The sequence below is a fragment of the Chroicocephalus ridibundus genome, chromosome 12 (genome assembly GCF_963924245.1).
Source record: "Chroicocephalus ridibundus chromosome 12, bChrRid1.1, whole genome shotgun sequence".
Lineage (NCBI taxonomy): Eukaryota > Metazoa > Chordata > Aves > Charadriiformes > Laridae > Chroicocephalus > Chroicocephalus ridibundus.
In genome coordinates, this window is record NC_086295.1 from 12849559 (window position 1) to 12864606 (window position 15048).

Below are 15048 nucleotides of genomic sequence, written 5' to 3' on the forward strand. Positions count from 1 at the left end.
TGTTCTCATCTTTTGAAGCTATTTAATTAGATGCAATGGGTGGATTTATTAAAAGGTCTTGACCGCTCTTCTCTTTAGATAGCCATAACCTTATATCTGAGTGTGGAAACCATCTCAAACTTAGCATCTTTAGAAAAATGTATAAAATATCCCTTTTCCCTCCCTGTGGTGTATATGCTAGCCTTATTCCTATTGTGTCAACATGGACAGTTTCTATCACAGTATGGATGATGTTAAATAAATATGGAAAGAGAAACTGGGGGAAAAAAAACCTCTAGAAGAGGACAGGTAGCACAGCACTTCGCTACAGCAACAGACCTTCTTCTCTGGAGTCTGTGGAATTGAGTCCGGACTTAGGGGAAACTGAGTCTGGAATTTGGTTAATTCTCCTCAATGCCAAAGGCAATAAAGAAATAATGTCAGCTTCAGTGGTCCTGACCTGAAGAGCATCTCCAATTCATCTGTAATGCCCCACACTAGCAATCCAGGTGCTAAATCTCTCAGGCATAGGGTGCTGGCCCTCAAGTATGGCATTTCTGAGCTGAATGGGCAGTGGAGCAAGGCGTGTCTCCTCCTCTTCCTCTCTGGGCAGACAGAAAAGGTGAGTTACAACACGCAGCGTAGAGGGAAAGAGGGGACAAGAGAAAAAAAAAAAAGAGAGAAAGAAAAAAGACTTATTTCATTAAGAAGCCTCCTTTGCTGTGGACAGGATGCACACAACAGGAAGGATGTGGACACTGAATAACTCATCTCAGGATTTCTCCGTCATTAAGGAAATGGAGGTATTGAAGCGTGGGTTTCCTTTGCATGCTATTCTAGTGAAAAGCAATTCAGCAATAAGGCAAAATGTTACTACTACTTTGCTGCTGCTAAAGGAGAAAACTTTCCCTCTCTTCCTCTGCCTGCCCTGCACCTGCTCATCGGGCTCATAATCCACCAGCACTCAGCAGGAAAATTAATACTTACTTCATGGTGTGCTCCTTCATCACAGACACAGCAACACACCGGGTATCCACTGCACGGCCACTTGGGCAATAGTTCAACATGACTACTAAATACGGAAGGGGAGAGTAAAGTAAATCTTGTTACTAACCTTCCCAGCAGCTTCAAGGTTTCTCAGAAACATGGCTGGAGTTGGATTTTGCCACCCCAATAGCGAAGGTCCCCAGGCCAAGCTGGTGCCAGGATGACCCTGACAAAGGAGGGGCTGAGGTGTGAGCAGGCAGCAACGAAAAGCTGGGTTTGCTGCTCCTGTTGCTCTCGGGAAAACCTGTGGTCACAAAGGGGAAAGCAACAGATGCGTCATCGCTGGGAGCAGCCAGCTCTGACAAACTATTGCAATCAGACCCCGTAGATTTTCTCTTAACTGAAACGGGGCTCTAAATTTTCAGGTGAATTTTCATGACAATAGCTCTCTTGGCATCATGAGGGTAAACAGCTTTAGTGCCATTTTAAAATTAAAATAAAACAAGTTTTATAAAAAATAGATTGTAAACTTCTGCAGATGGGAATTACCTGTATTTATGTGTTTATACTGCTCCTGGCACAGTGCTGTCCCAGGCCAAGACTCCTAGATATTACTGGAATATAAATGATAACAGCCAGAGATATGCAGACATTTTTGATCGTTTCATTTCATTCTTCATTTGCAAATTATTTCAAGAGCCAGAATGAAAGAGAACACCCACAAAAAGGAAGGTGGAACCTCTTGCAGGCAGAATACATGTAGGCTAAAAAATGCTCAACAAATTCTTTAATGACCTAAGTTTCATTACACATCACCAGGAAAGACCTAACTTTAGGTTTGACCTCCACAGTGTTGTATAAATAGAGAAGGAAACCTGAGAAGCATTAAGATGTAGCCTTCCTCAGGAAAAAAAAAAAAAAAAAAGCCGTCCCTTCATTAATGACTCCCATTATAGCTATTCATTGTATCCTCTTTTCCTTAACAAAGTCTCACATTGTCAACCAGCCCTCTTAAACGTTCATTGTGTGCCCATTATCAAAATATCATTTTCAGCCTCACTGAACACATGTAGGAAATGTAGTAGTGTAAAAAGGAAGAGGAGGAGGGAAGATAGCACAAGAAAAAGAAAGAGAAAGATAATAAGCTTAGACTGTATTTGTGTAATTACCCTCTCCAGAACAATCTTCTGAGAAAAGGATATGTTTAATTTTTGTTATGTCATAAATCTTAAACTCTCAAGTTGTCACTGATTAAGCTAGTAACTAAACAACTGAAAATGGATACTGGAAGGTTGCCTTTCCCACTACTTTACTTTTTAATAAAGATGGATTTATTATGCATGGAGGGAGACCTCTGTGGTCAATTTTGAATCTGTTTTTAAGGACTGTTTTTTATACATCCAAATGGGAAATTACTAGTGGTTTACACGAAGTAAAAGTTGCGCAATTTCAGAAGCGTGAAACAAACCTGTTTAGGAAATTTCCAGCCAACATACCAATTTCTCTCTTTCCTATTCATGTTCTTTATCTCTTATAACATTTTCTGACCCTTGATTTAAAGTTAATTCTGGTTCTGCCTCAGGCTTTGTTCAAGACCATGACAAAACTGTCATTGACTTCAATAGCAGAAGGATCAACCTCTCAGTGCAAGATTAGGAGTGGGGACTGATAGCCGTCACCTGGGCGCTCTCTCAACACAACTAAGGCACGGGCACACGCCAGTCAGTGCGTATGAGGCAGCCTCTCGTCACTGGTTGCACAGACCTATTTCACTGTTGTGGTGGCCGCTTTGGTTGCCAAAGCCTGGCTTAGAGGATGTGGACCTTGCTTCCCCACCAGCCTGGCTTTTCTGCCCATCTCTCCTATGGGCCAGATCAGAGCATCGCTGACACGCAGTCTGTCTGCTCACGCCTGGTACGTGCAGCACCTCCCAGGCATACCAGACCCATTGTGCTGACTCTACTGGCGGCCTGCCCTTTCCTTAGGAGAGGGCCTCATGGAAAGGATGATGATGGCCAGGTGCTGGCTGCTGCTGCCTGTGCTCCCTAAAGCTCACGAGCCTCTGAGGAACCGCAAGTGGCACATGACTAAACTTGGCTTTGTCCCTTCAGCCAGCTCTGCCGGCCGGCTGCCTGCCTGCCCCGTCTTGCTCAGGAATGGTACGAGTGGGTGCTGCTGAACAAGCTGGATTCACACCTCCCAGCAACCTTCCCACAGCCCAGCCGGGCGGTAAAGCTGGGATGTGTGAAGAGCAGCTGCGGAAAAAGGCCAGCCTTGCAGGAGAAAGGAGATCTGCCCAAGACTCCTGAGCTTTCCACTGTGTCTGACCATGCAGAAGGCGGGCTTTGCTTGCCTGCTGGTGCTCGGTTTGCTGGTTCCCCCTGTTTTCACTAGCTCCTGCTGGTCTCTGATTGAACCCGCTTGTGGCTTTACCTCACTTTGAGTCATGGCCTTGCTAACAACGGCTTGTATGTGAGGGAGGCAAGCCATGATGGGAAGTGCAGCGGATGTACTGTACGCAGCACCACATCTAGTGAAAATCCAGTGGGAATGCCCACGGTGAGGTTTGCATTTTTTTCCGTGGTGTTTACTTAGTTCACTGCTCCGCTCCTTGACCTTCCCCTTGTGCCCAGGCTCTGTGTTTGCTGGGTTTTCGTCTGACCGTTGCTGGCTTAGAGTGGCCTCGTCTCCTCTCTAAAGGGACAGCCAAACTGAAGAATGGCTGTGGTTGGAGAAATGAGTGTATACAAATGACATAGTGCTCTTCGCTATGTAGAAACTGGATTGTCAGTCGCCCAAACCAGCTTATTTACACCATTTTGAATGCAAATCAGTCTTTGAGCAGGCATAAGTTAAGACTGTATTCACTTCAAGGCCCCTGTATGCTACCAGAGCAATGAAAAGCAGTCTTACAGCCAAAACCATATTCCCCCCTTCCAAGCTGTGGTAGCAATTTAGGTTGTTTCCACCACCGTTTGAATTGATTGTTGCTCCCCTTCCTTTGGGGAATATATTACTTCATCCTGAACAAATGCTGGTGGAGACTGAGGGTCAGATTTCATTTGTATGAAAGGTGCAGAGAGACCTGCTCCTGCTGATCTTGTTGGAGCAGATGAGGATGTAGCTGCTCTCAAGAATTCCCCACCATCCATATTCCTGCAAGCCGGGCCAGGAAAATGCAATGTAGGACACTTCTCACCCAGCTGAATGTCAAGCCAGCCGTCTTTACTCAAGCGGAGGACATCTCTTCACCTCCATCAACATTTCTATAAGTCAAATTTATTAAAAATGAAGGTATTCCAGTTGCCAGACCTGTAGACTTAAACACTATTTAGCCAAATGAAACTATGGTCTCCATTCTAGGTCTCCCTATGTGTAGCAGCTGTTGATAAATTAAGACTCTGAACAGTCACCTCAGCTTTTCAAGACTTTGCCTTTAAAAGCATACTATAGCCTCATCTGATATAAACCTACATTATTCCACTGCACTCTATGTTGATTTATATCAGTGGACCAGCTATTATACCAACATCAATAGCAATCTGCATCTCTATTGGTGGTGATTAAGGAGGGAAAAACAGCTGGGAGCAAGAGAGACTATAATACTCAAACTGTGACTAAAAACCTGAAAAGTAGGAGCCTGATCAATGCTGTTAGGAGTCTGCTGGGAATAAGCCGCACTTACGGTTTGACTTAATTTGAATGGACAAAAAAATCAGGCCACAGCTGTCATCAGGTCTCCACCCTGGTCTCCCACAATTAGTGCCTCAGCTAAACTAGGTGCAGTTTTGTACCCATAAACATCTATGGCGGTAACTCTGGCCACTGAGGAGACCTCCTAAGCAAACCCTTAACTGGTCCACATGCTGCTTTGGCAGTACGGAGTTTGCACTTCAGGACTTAGATTTTCACTTCACAGCACCTAATGTGGGGCTCAGATTATTATTTTTTTTCAGAGGTTCAGCTGCTGGTGACTCCCAAATTGGTGCCAAATAGCATTTTTTCCAGAACTCAGTTCCCATTACCCCGACTTCTTCCGAAAAATCCATCTACGGCACTTCTCAAAGCTGCTGCCAGAATGTTCAGCCGCTCCCAAAACCAAGCCAAAATAACAAGGAATGCAGCATGTGTTTTCTTAAGAGCCAGGTAAAGTTTGCCTATGAGAGGAGCAATCCAGGAACAAGCCTAGGGAGCCTCCATGCTGAGAGGTTTGTTTTGTTTTTGCTTTACAATTTCTCAGCTTTAAGTCCTTTCAGGTTCTCCCCATTCCTGCTTTAAAAAGCTGAAATTCTCTGTAGTGCAGCCACAAATATCACAGCCCTCTTGTCAACGTCCAAGCAGCTCAGAGCTGCAATTTATTTAAAGCTAGCCTGAAGTGAACCAGTTAGTAAGAGCTGGTTTCCTATCACACCTCATTCCACCTTCTGCCTTTGAAGCCCACTTAACACAGCCCTACTATTCCTCAGGGACTTCAGGGATTAAGGCAGGCCCCTTGACAATGCACTGACTGTTCTAGCGCTGTTGCCTTTTCGGTTTGTCAACTAAAATGAGAGAGAGAGAGGACCAAAAATAAAAGACAAAGAAGGAAAGAAGGGGGAGAAAGAATGAGGGATGGAAGGGGGGGAGGGAAAGGCAAAGCAAGATTTTTAATGCAACAACAAAACTCTGTTGTTTAGGGCTTTCGTTAATATTAGTAAACTTCCAGTACAAGCACTTGTACCCTTAATAATGTAACAGAGAAATAACTTCCCTAAAGCTCCCTCTCTGTATGTCAGATAAGTTGCATTTATTCCACTAATTCTCCTTTTGTCGGGAGACCCAGGCATTTAGTTGCCTGTGTCTGAGGAGCCCACAGGATTGTAACTCTTATTTAGAGCAGTTGATAACACTATTTGATCTGTACTTCTTTACTTTACTAAAATCCTTTTGCTGCTGGCATCATGCCTAAGGCACTGTCTACCTGCAGAATCTGCGGCATCGTCTTACTGATAACAAAGCTTGGATAACACTGTGAAGAGTTACAATAACACGGGATGAATGGGATCTACCCGAACTCGTTATTATACTACGATCTTGGGAAGGTTTGCTGCTGGATGTTGAGCAACAGCTATTTATCACTGCTCTGTCCTGCAGGGGGTCAAATGCTGTGATAACCACAGTATGGAAAAGATAGGCAAATGCTACGTGCTTCCATGAAGAAGGTACAGGACATGTCTTCTAAACAACTTCCTCTTTGAAAAGGGGGATACTCTGGAAAGAGCCATGTAGAGCACACAGTTTAATGAAAATCCCAGCAGCAGTGCTGAGAAACCCAAGGTAACAGTAAAGTACATAAAAGCGGTGGATGGTGGGACCCCACAACACCAGGCTTGAATATTAGGAACCTCCCTCTATCCTTCAAGCCACCAACATCTGGAATACACATGAGCCAAACAGGCAAAGGAGGTCCAATAAAAGCTGTTTGAGGCAGCTCAAAAGTTTAGGGAGCCCATGTGGCTTTTCTATGGAAAAAATGCTGTAGAGGATTAGATATCTGCCACTGCAGCCCATAAACCTTTTCCCTCTCTCACTCTCCTGTGTAGTACATGTTTAGACTAGTCTCTACAGGACTTTCTTGCCTTCATCACTCTTCAGTCATATGCAGACAGAGAAAGAAAAAGAAGAGAACCCTACAGCAAGCTATCCATCAGCCCCCCAGGACCAGTGAGATTCCAGCCTGTGGTTTGCACTGGGCAGCGGAGAGTACTGGGGGCAGGTACCAGGGCACAATTAATCGCCTTCAAATTTTGTTGTATCTTGATAGAGCGATCTGCTCCTGGGGCAAACACAACAGTCCTTGGTTGCTATAGCTGCTAATTAGCAATACACTCCAGAAAAGGAGTCACACTTCTCCAACTGCATAGGGTCTGCTCCAACTGGATAGGCCCTACTGCCTTCTGCTTGTGTAGCTGACTCCCATCAGTCTGTATTTCCTTTCACAGCGGCAGAGCTCCTTCTGCTCTCCATTGCCACAGCCCTGTTCTGAGCTTCCCCGGTGGCTGACACAGCCTCTGAACCCCCGCCGTGGGAGTAAAGAGCCGAGGCATCAATTCAGAGAGACATCCTGTGCAGTCGCAGGTGCCACGAAAGGACCGTGATTTTGAATGTTTTCGGACGTCGGCATTATTTGTTTTGCGTTGGCCCAGTTGTGGGAAACTCCGTGAGCAGTTTTTCTCCCTGGCTAACGCCTAGTGGGAAAATTCATTTCCTGCTGAGCAGCCCCTCTGCCCTGCAAAGGACAGCCAAACCTCCGCCACCATGTCCCCCCTGGGGCTGGGGGCAGGAGGTGGTCTTTGCGAATCGTAGGCATTCAAATCCACAGCCCACAAAGTAACCTCATCAGGTGGCAGCGGGTGGGTAGGTTTATACTGGGACTTGTTTCCTCTTTTAGTTTTACTGGTTTCCTTCAGCAATCATTAGGGCTTAACTAAGCTTTTCTGGCTTCCCCTTGTGCTTCTGAAGTTCTTTTGTTCCCACAGTGGAAGCGGAGCTGTAAGGATCCCAAGCTTTCAAATCAAACCCTGAAATTCTTGGTCTGGGCTTAAAGTTCAACTCAGCGCTGGCCATTTGCTCCGCACAATTAGGGAAAAAGGACAGAGGGCAAAGCTGGTATCTTCTGATGCTGAAATCTCTTTATATTGGCTGATTCTTTTTCTTCAGATCAAAATAGACTCACAGTACTACAGTGTCAGCACTTACTTGTCACACGTCCCACACTGGCCCAGAGGGAGAGCACAAGCCAGCACCTGCTATGAAAACATCCAGCGATGGAGAAGCCCGAAGACGCTCTAAGGGATTTAGTGGGATAGCTTTTAGACTAAGGACTACCCTGCACCTGGTAAAAAAAAAAAAAAAAAATTAAAACAATCTCCGCAGATGCAGAGTCCTGACTACAGAGGAATATAGCAGTGTCTGATTTACTGGCAAGTGATCACCACACTGCGCTGCCATCACCACCTCTGCAGCTGCCTGTTAGGTACAACAGTTTTCCTCTCAAGCCCCACAGTCAGCACACGCAGCCCCAGATCAGATCTTCTCACCACTGCCTGGAGCACCGCTTCACTGGCTACTATAGAAAAGTCACTCTTGCTGCAAATCCAACTCATTTTTCTTCTAAATTAGGCTGAACATTACTTACATAGCTCCCTGCAGTGAAGAAAGCACTGGCAGTGACAGCCTCTGATGCTATGCAATGTTCGAGGCTTCAGGAGTTGCTACCAACCATCAGGATCAGGCATGAATAATCCTGCTCTAAGCTCTGCCACAGCGTAACAAGCCTTTCCTGGGTGCGTGCAAGCAGCACAGATGTCTGGCATCAAAATCTGCTTCAGAGCATCCACTGAATGCATTTAAAAGAAAATGAACTGCATTCAACTGGATCTCAATTCATCCTCCCAGACCAAGATTTTAAAGAAAGGCCTCGAGTGGCTCTGCAAGATGTAATACTGGGGGATGAGAGGTTTATTATCTGCCAGCAAATTGGCTGGATTTGGAGCACCCTGATGCAGAGAGTTAGGGCATAGATACCCCTGTACTCCACATCTTCAGCAACTGTAAACACTTCAGCTCCTCCCAGCTCACTCGTTTTGGCCTTTCTGTCAAACTAAGCATGGGGACAGCCATGGGGTCAGCTGCTTGCAGAAGGAAAGAATCCCTTTCCCCTGGTTCCCGCTTTCATTTCTGGGACTGTAAAATACTGGCTGCACCATAGTCTTCCACTGTGGTAGCGGTCGGGTTGTAGGACCACTGTGGCTCCTTTTCTCCCCCTAAAAAGGATGCAGCAGTTCTTCCTCTGTCCCACACAGTCTGTAGGCTCAAGCTCAGGGGACCCTGTTACTCCCTGCAGCCTCCCAGTGCTGCAGTGGAGATGAGGAGTCCAAGCAAGGTGTCCCCCAGCAGCCAGCTCTGGAGAGGTGTCAGCACTAACAAGACGATATGCAGCCTGAGGCAGGGTGCGGGGTGGCTGTCCCTGCCTCTGCGTTGTCACTTCTCTGCCGCTGCCACCACTGCCAATGCCTGGCAAAAGTGTCTGGGAGCTCTGGTATCGGTTTCTGATCCCAAACACAGATAAAAACCAACAAATTTTAGGAGTGCCAGACTCCAATTCTAGAGTGCGTGGCACAAGGAAGTTTGGGGCACAGTTATGCAAGCGGTTTCAAGGGTCTGTTATCAATGAAGAAGGGCAGGGAACTGCTGGAGAGGGGACAGCAAAGGGCTACCAAGATGATTAGGGGACTGGAACACCTCTCTTATGAAGAAAGGCTGAGGGATTTGGGTCTCTTCAGTCTGGAAAAAAGACGGCTGAGGGGGGATCTTATCAACACATAAATACTTAAAGGGTGGGTGTCAGGAGGATGGGGCCAGGCTCTTTTCAGTGGTGCCCAGCGACAGGACAAGAGATAATGGGCACAAACTTGAACATAGGAAGTTCCACCTAAACATGGGGAGGAACTTCTTCACTGTGAGGGTGGCAGAGCCCTGGCACAGGCTGCCCAGAGAGGTGGTGGAGTCTCCGTCTCTGGAGACATTCCAAACCCACCTGGACGCGTTCCTGTGCCACCTGCTGTGGGTGACCCTGCTCTGGCAGGGGGTGGGACTAGATGATCTCCAGAGTCCCTTCCAACCCTATGGTCTTATGATTCTATGATTCTCTGAAGACAAACTCATTTTGAACTAGGAATATACAGGCCCCCAGCTGAAAGCTTGAACGTATTTTAAGTAGTCCTGCTTTGCTGAAAACAAATCCAAAAAGCAGTTACTGCGGCTCCACTGCCACACGGTGACTTGCTAAATCACATTAACTCCGTTTTAACTGCGTGGCCGTACTCTTTTGTGTCTGGCAACCCACAGGCTAGCCCAGGATCCACAGTCCTTGTTCGTGTAGTGCTTTGGAAATATGTACTGCTGTCCTAAAGCATTTCTTCAGGGCCACCTTGAACCAGCCTTGGCAGAGCCAAGGAGCACCTGCAATGGAAAGTTCTTTTTCACCTGCCTGCTCTTAGCAGGTGGCATCTCTTTGTGGAAGAAAAGACACAGAGCGGGGATAAAGGCTTCAGCAAAACTGACTATCTACATACCTAAAATTGCTGGAGAAGTAGCTGTTATAGATATGAGTAAATTCTTGGGAGATTTTGCTGAAAAAAATGCTTACTTCCCCCCCCACCATCAGAGTGTTCATATAAACCTTATAGGCAATAGAGGAAAAGGATACAGTGTCTATAACCAGTTCAGGCTGTTTCTCCCTCTGGGAGATTTCGAGTGATTTGATTCAGCTTTCTAACATTGTTCAAGGTAGACTTCATCTCCCCTAGCACTCATCAAAGCTGCTAATAGGTACTTCAGAACTCATAAAGAGATGACCAAATCTTGGGCATTGGGGACTCTGGCTCATTTATCTTCCACAGGCAGAATCAGATCTGATTTTTTACACTGCCTGCTCGGATGCTAATGCAGTGCGTGGTCCTGGCTCTTCATGGAAGCTTCCCTTACAATAACCGTCTGCTGTGAAAACACGAGGAAGGCAACACAGACTTCGTATGGCTTCTACATTTAACTACACACGGATGGAGAAATGAGGGGGGAAAAGAAGAAAAAGAAAAAAAGTTTTACTTAGAAGTCGTTTGCTGGGAGCGGGGAAGAGGAAATGTAATTGAGTATATACCAAAACCAACACAAACTTTTTTCACTCAAAAACTCTTAACTTTGTATAAATAGATATAGAGAAGCTGTGAAGCCCAAATTTCACATACTTTGTGACGATCTGGTGAGATCTCAGGTTCTTAGTTAACACGGAACAGGTGGATCCATGCCACTTTCAATAAAATCGGAGTACTTCTCATTTGGATCTGATCCCGTGAATTACAGTGAACCTTTCCTCGTTTTACAATGAGAATCTAATTATTATGCTGCTCCTCACATAATGGAACAATTAGATTCAGGTCCAGATATACAAGAGAAGTCGTGCTAGTGCAGTGACATTTATGTGGTACTTGAAATATCTGCACATATTGAGGGCAATCTGATGGCTAACTAGTGAGAAGTGACACTTAACAGTCCTTTTTGTCAAAATGACTGTTTTGATACAGAAATGCTTCCCATTGAAGACAAAGATGTGCAACCCTACTCTGCAGGGATTATGCTTAGGACTGGTATTTTCGGGGCGGGGAGGGGCGTTAAGCTCAGTTTCCCTTGATGTGCAGGACTTTTCAAACAGCTCTTACTGCTGACTGTACTTGGGTACAGTCAAACCTGGGTTTGACCACAGTTCTAAAAAAGAACCCTAGATAATAACTAAAAAAACCCCATTTTTTACACTGTAGTCTGAAAAAAATGACCTCTACATGATGTCTATTTATGTGGTAAATAACCTCAGCTCTTTTCAACGTGACACTCCGAACTGCAGATATTCAGTTGTACTTGAGAGACGCTAATTCTAAGAGCTGTGGTGGAGGCTGGCTGTGGTGATTGCTGGATGCTGTAGGTGAGTAGGTGCAAGGATTCCCTGTTCCCAAAGGCCGTGTCCTCAGGCCACAGTATGGGACTGTGGGCAACCTGGGAGTAAGAATACAAGGCTCAGTCTAGCAGCTTCCCCGCTGCTGTTGTCATAATCCATAGACAACACTGTTTTCTTCATCTCTTGAGGAGCCTTGGGGATCGGATCATGTCCTGCATGGTGCCATGGGGTAGAGAGGAGAAGGAGTACTTTAGCTATTCTTAGAAAGCCAAAGGAGCATTTAACTACATCAAACCCCATAATTAGAAAAGCCTCTCTACCATCTCCTAATATTAGAAGGCTAAAAATCAGCCACCAAAGCTGCTTCTTCATCAAAAGAGAAAGACAACCCCCTTTGGAGGACAGGTCACCTTAAGCTCAGTGCCCGTGTCGGGTGGTGGGTCATCCTCTGGGGATGCGTGTCTCCTTCCCCGGACGCCAGGCACAGCCCAGCCTGTGGGCACTCGCACAGACAGCTCACGCTGGCTGAGATGGATTCCACCCTCCCTGTCAGGTCTTCGGTTCATTGTTTTTTATTATGACTTGAATTGACATATTTCATTACATACGATCACCCTCTGCCCCGTCGTACATTCATCACATGTGTCAGTTCTGCTTTTCCAATCTGCTGCTTGATTAGCCTTTGTTACCAGAAATACCCGAATGATATACATGTAGCTGTGTACCTCTTGCTCGTGTATTGGAGGACACCATTGCAAAGAGACTGCCAGGGCTTTTTCCCAGATAAAAATAGTCAGAGCCATAGCAAGGCCCAAGGACATCAGAAAACCCAACGCTGTTCCCAGCTCTGCTCCTGACCTGCGGCGGGGACACGGCTGAGCATCTTCTCGCTCACCCTCGGTGCCTGCGAATGCTCTCCACTCTTTCTCTCTGGAGTTCAGCAGCTCATCAGCCGTCACCTCGCTCTCTGTGTTTGCGCCTATAATAGGGACTGTCATTTTGGTAAAGGCCTTTAGGGGAAAAATCACTCTCAAGTTCCCCTTGGTGACAAAAGTAATGGTATAAGGGGGCAGTTGGCTGGAGGAATGACAAAATTAGAGAATTATTATACTATATCCCCTAGTATTGGGAAAGATTATAGACGCCAGACAGGCTCTCGCAATGGCAAGCTAAGCAAGGGCAGTCAGCAGAATCCATTTACGAAGAGTAGGTCATCCTCAGCAAATATGATTAACTCCTTGGAGCGGAGGTGACGATGAGAGCTGACAGGGCTGAAGCAGCAGACATAATTGACTTGGACTTCCACAAGGCTTCCCCCCCACCCCCCCATACAATACTGCATAAAAGACTTAGGGTTAATAAGTCTGGCATTGATAGTGAAATTCTCAATTGGCTGCAAAAAAGAATGACTCGGTAACTGAGGTTAGACAAGTTGGAAAGTGGTGATAAATGGATACAGATGGGGTAACGGTGAGAGGTGAGAAGTGGAGCACCGCAGGGAGCAGAGGTGGGGGCTTGTTCATGCATCAGTGACCCACCAGGGAGGGGGATGGGAAGTGAAGTGTGCCCGTCATCAGAGGACACAAAACTGTAAGAGATGAAGAGGGAGACTGCGTGTGTGGAGACAAAGTTAAAGATTGACAGGTGAATGGACGCTCATGCCTGCACAAAAAATTGTAGAAAAAGCCAGAACGGCTCAAGATGCAAAGAGCTGGGGAAAGGACAGGTGGAATTGTTTCTTTTCTCTAAAATGGTGATTAAGGATGGGATGTGAGGTGACAGTAGAAAAATCCCCCACAGGTAGAGGGGGATACAGGTTTCTGGGGTAGGATGAAGCTGTGCCTGTGAGTGTTATACAGTGAGCAGCCTTGTCTGCTGTTCGGCACACTAGCACTGCAACCTATTAGTGGCAACCTGAATTTCTTTCAAAATGTGTCTCTTTTATTCTATGAACAACTTATCCATTAACTGATGTGTCCACTAACTGATCAACATTTTAATCTGTCTACCTATTACGTAGCCTTCACCAGGTCAATAGCTGAGAACCTCCCTGTTTTACATCATTTCATCCTTGTATTCAGTTCTTTTGCATTAAGGAAGTATTTTGATTTTACAAAGATCAAAAAGCATGAAGACATTAAATTTAGTTATCAGCTGTCATAATTCTATCACAAATCCTGCAATACTTTGAGATTTTCCTTTCTGTTTCTGATGGTGAAGGAAGTTTCACGATAATCAAATATTTTTATTCTGTTAGTCCATATGTAAGCTTCGCAGTCCAGACCTTTAAAGGACCTTTCAAAACAGCCAAGTGAACATAGTTAGTGTATGGTCTTTGCAATATTTTTTTTTTTACTGTGCAAACAAAAGGTAGCTTACTTGAATGTTTGCAGAAAGCAAGTATCACTGAAGCAAACACGTGGCCTCCCTTAGATAAATGCTTTTTGCAATATTTGCCCAGCTGTAGTGATTTTTCAACTAGCAGTTGGAAAAGTGACCTCTGATTTGACCTTAAGAGACAGGTTCTCAAGCCGCAGGCTGCAGCAAACTCTGCTTCTCAGCAGATTAAGATGATCTGACACACTCCGAAGTTACAGGTTTTACAGTAAAGACTCTCCTTTTGCACTGAGAACAAGGGCTAAATCTGACGTCCCTAGGAATGCAAACATTTAATTCTGGATTCAGTCAACAGCAAAGTTCCCGTTAAAAGCAAAAGTAAAACAAATTTGGCCATTGCCAAAGTGAGTTGCTGAGTTATTTGCAGTGGTGGAGGACATTCTCTAAAGCACCAAGACCTACCTCACTTCTCCCACCCACCCTACCAGGGGCAAAACTCCCATCAACTCCAGCAGAGTAGAGTTGAACACTTTTGAATTCCACCCAGGTGCTTACAACATGCAAATGACTGCAGATATGACATGCAAGTTCCCTAAGCCCAGAGCTTAAAGTCTAACTGAAGATAAAAGCAACAAATGAAATATTGTTCATATTAAAGTGAAAAGCAGGATAAATTGAGAGTGACAGTAGTACAGATCAGATTAGCGTGCATACAGCTATGACTATATTTTACTGGTGCAAGCCTCTTCCTAGCTATAAATAACTAACAGTATTAAAAATATCCAGCTCTAAACAAACACTGCTTAAAATGATCAAAATCCTTAAGTTCGGCAAAGCACTCAAAGATCATATTGAACATTTAGCACGCCACGCTAAAGGCACACAAGCACTTGCTCGGGCAATTTGCTCAACTGGGGTCATAGTACCAAGCCGTGATGCCTCTGTGCCACTCCTTGCTTGGGGTTATGATGAGATTGGGTGGGTGAAAGAAATAACCACGCTGCTTTACCGCTTTCCTCAGTCTTGTTTTCCTTAAAAGCAGAAGCCATTTCACCTATGTCATGACTAACTTGCAGTTACTCTTTGCCTGTTTTGGAGTTGTGCATTTAAGTTCTCTTTTCTGCTCTTTTCACAGCAGTCTCCTTCTGCTCGTGATCATTGTTATTTAAGGAGAAAGGAAGAGGAATTTTTCTTCTTTAGCTGTATATTTGAAGATGGAAAATATTTTTCCTCTTTCTTTAGTGCTCCCATGC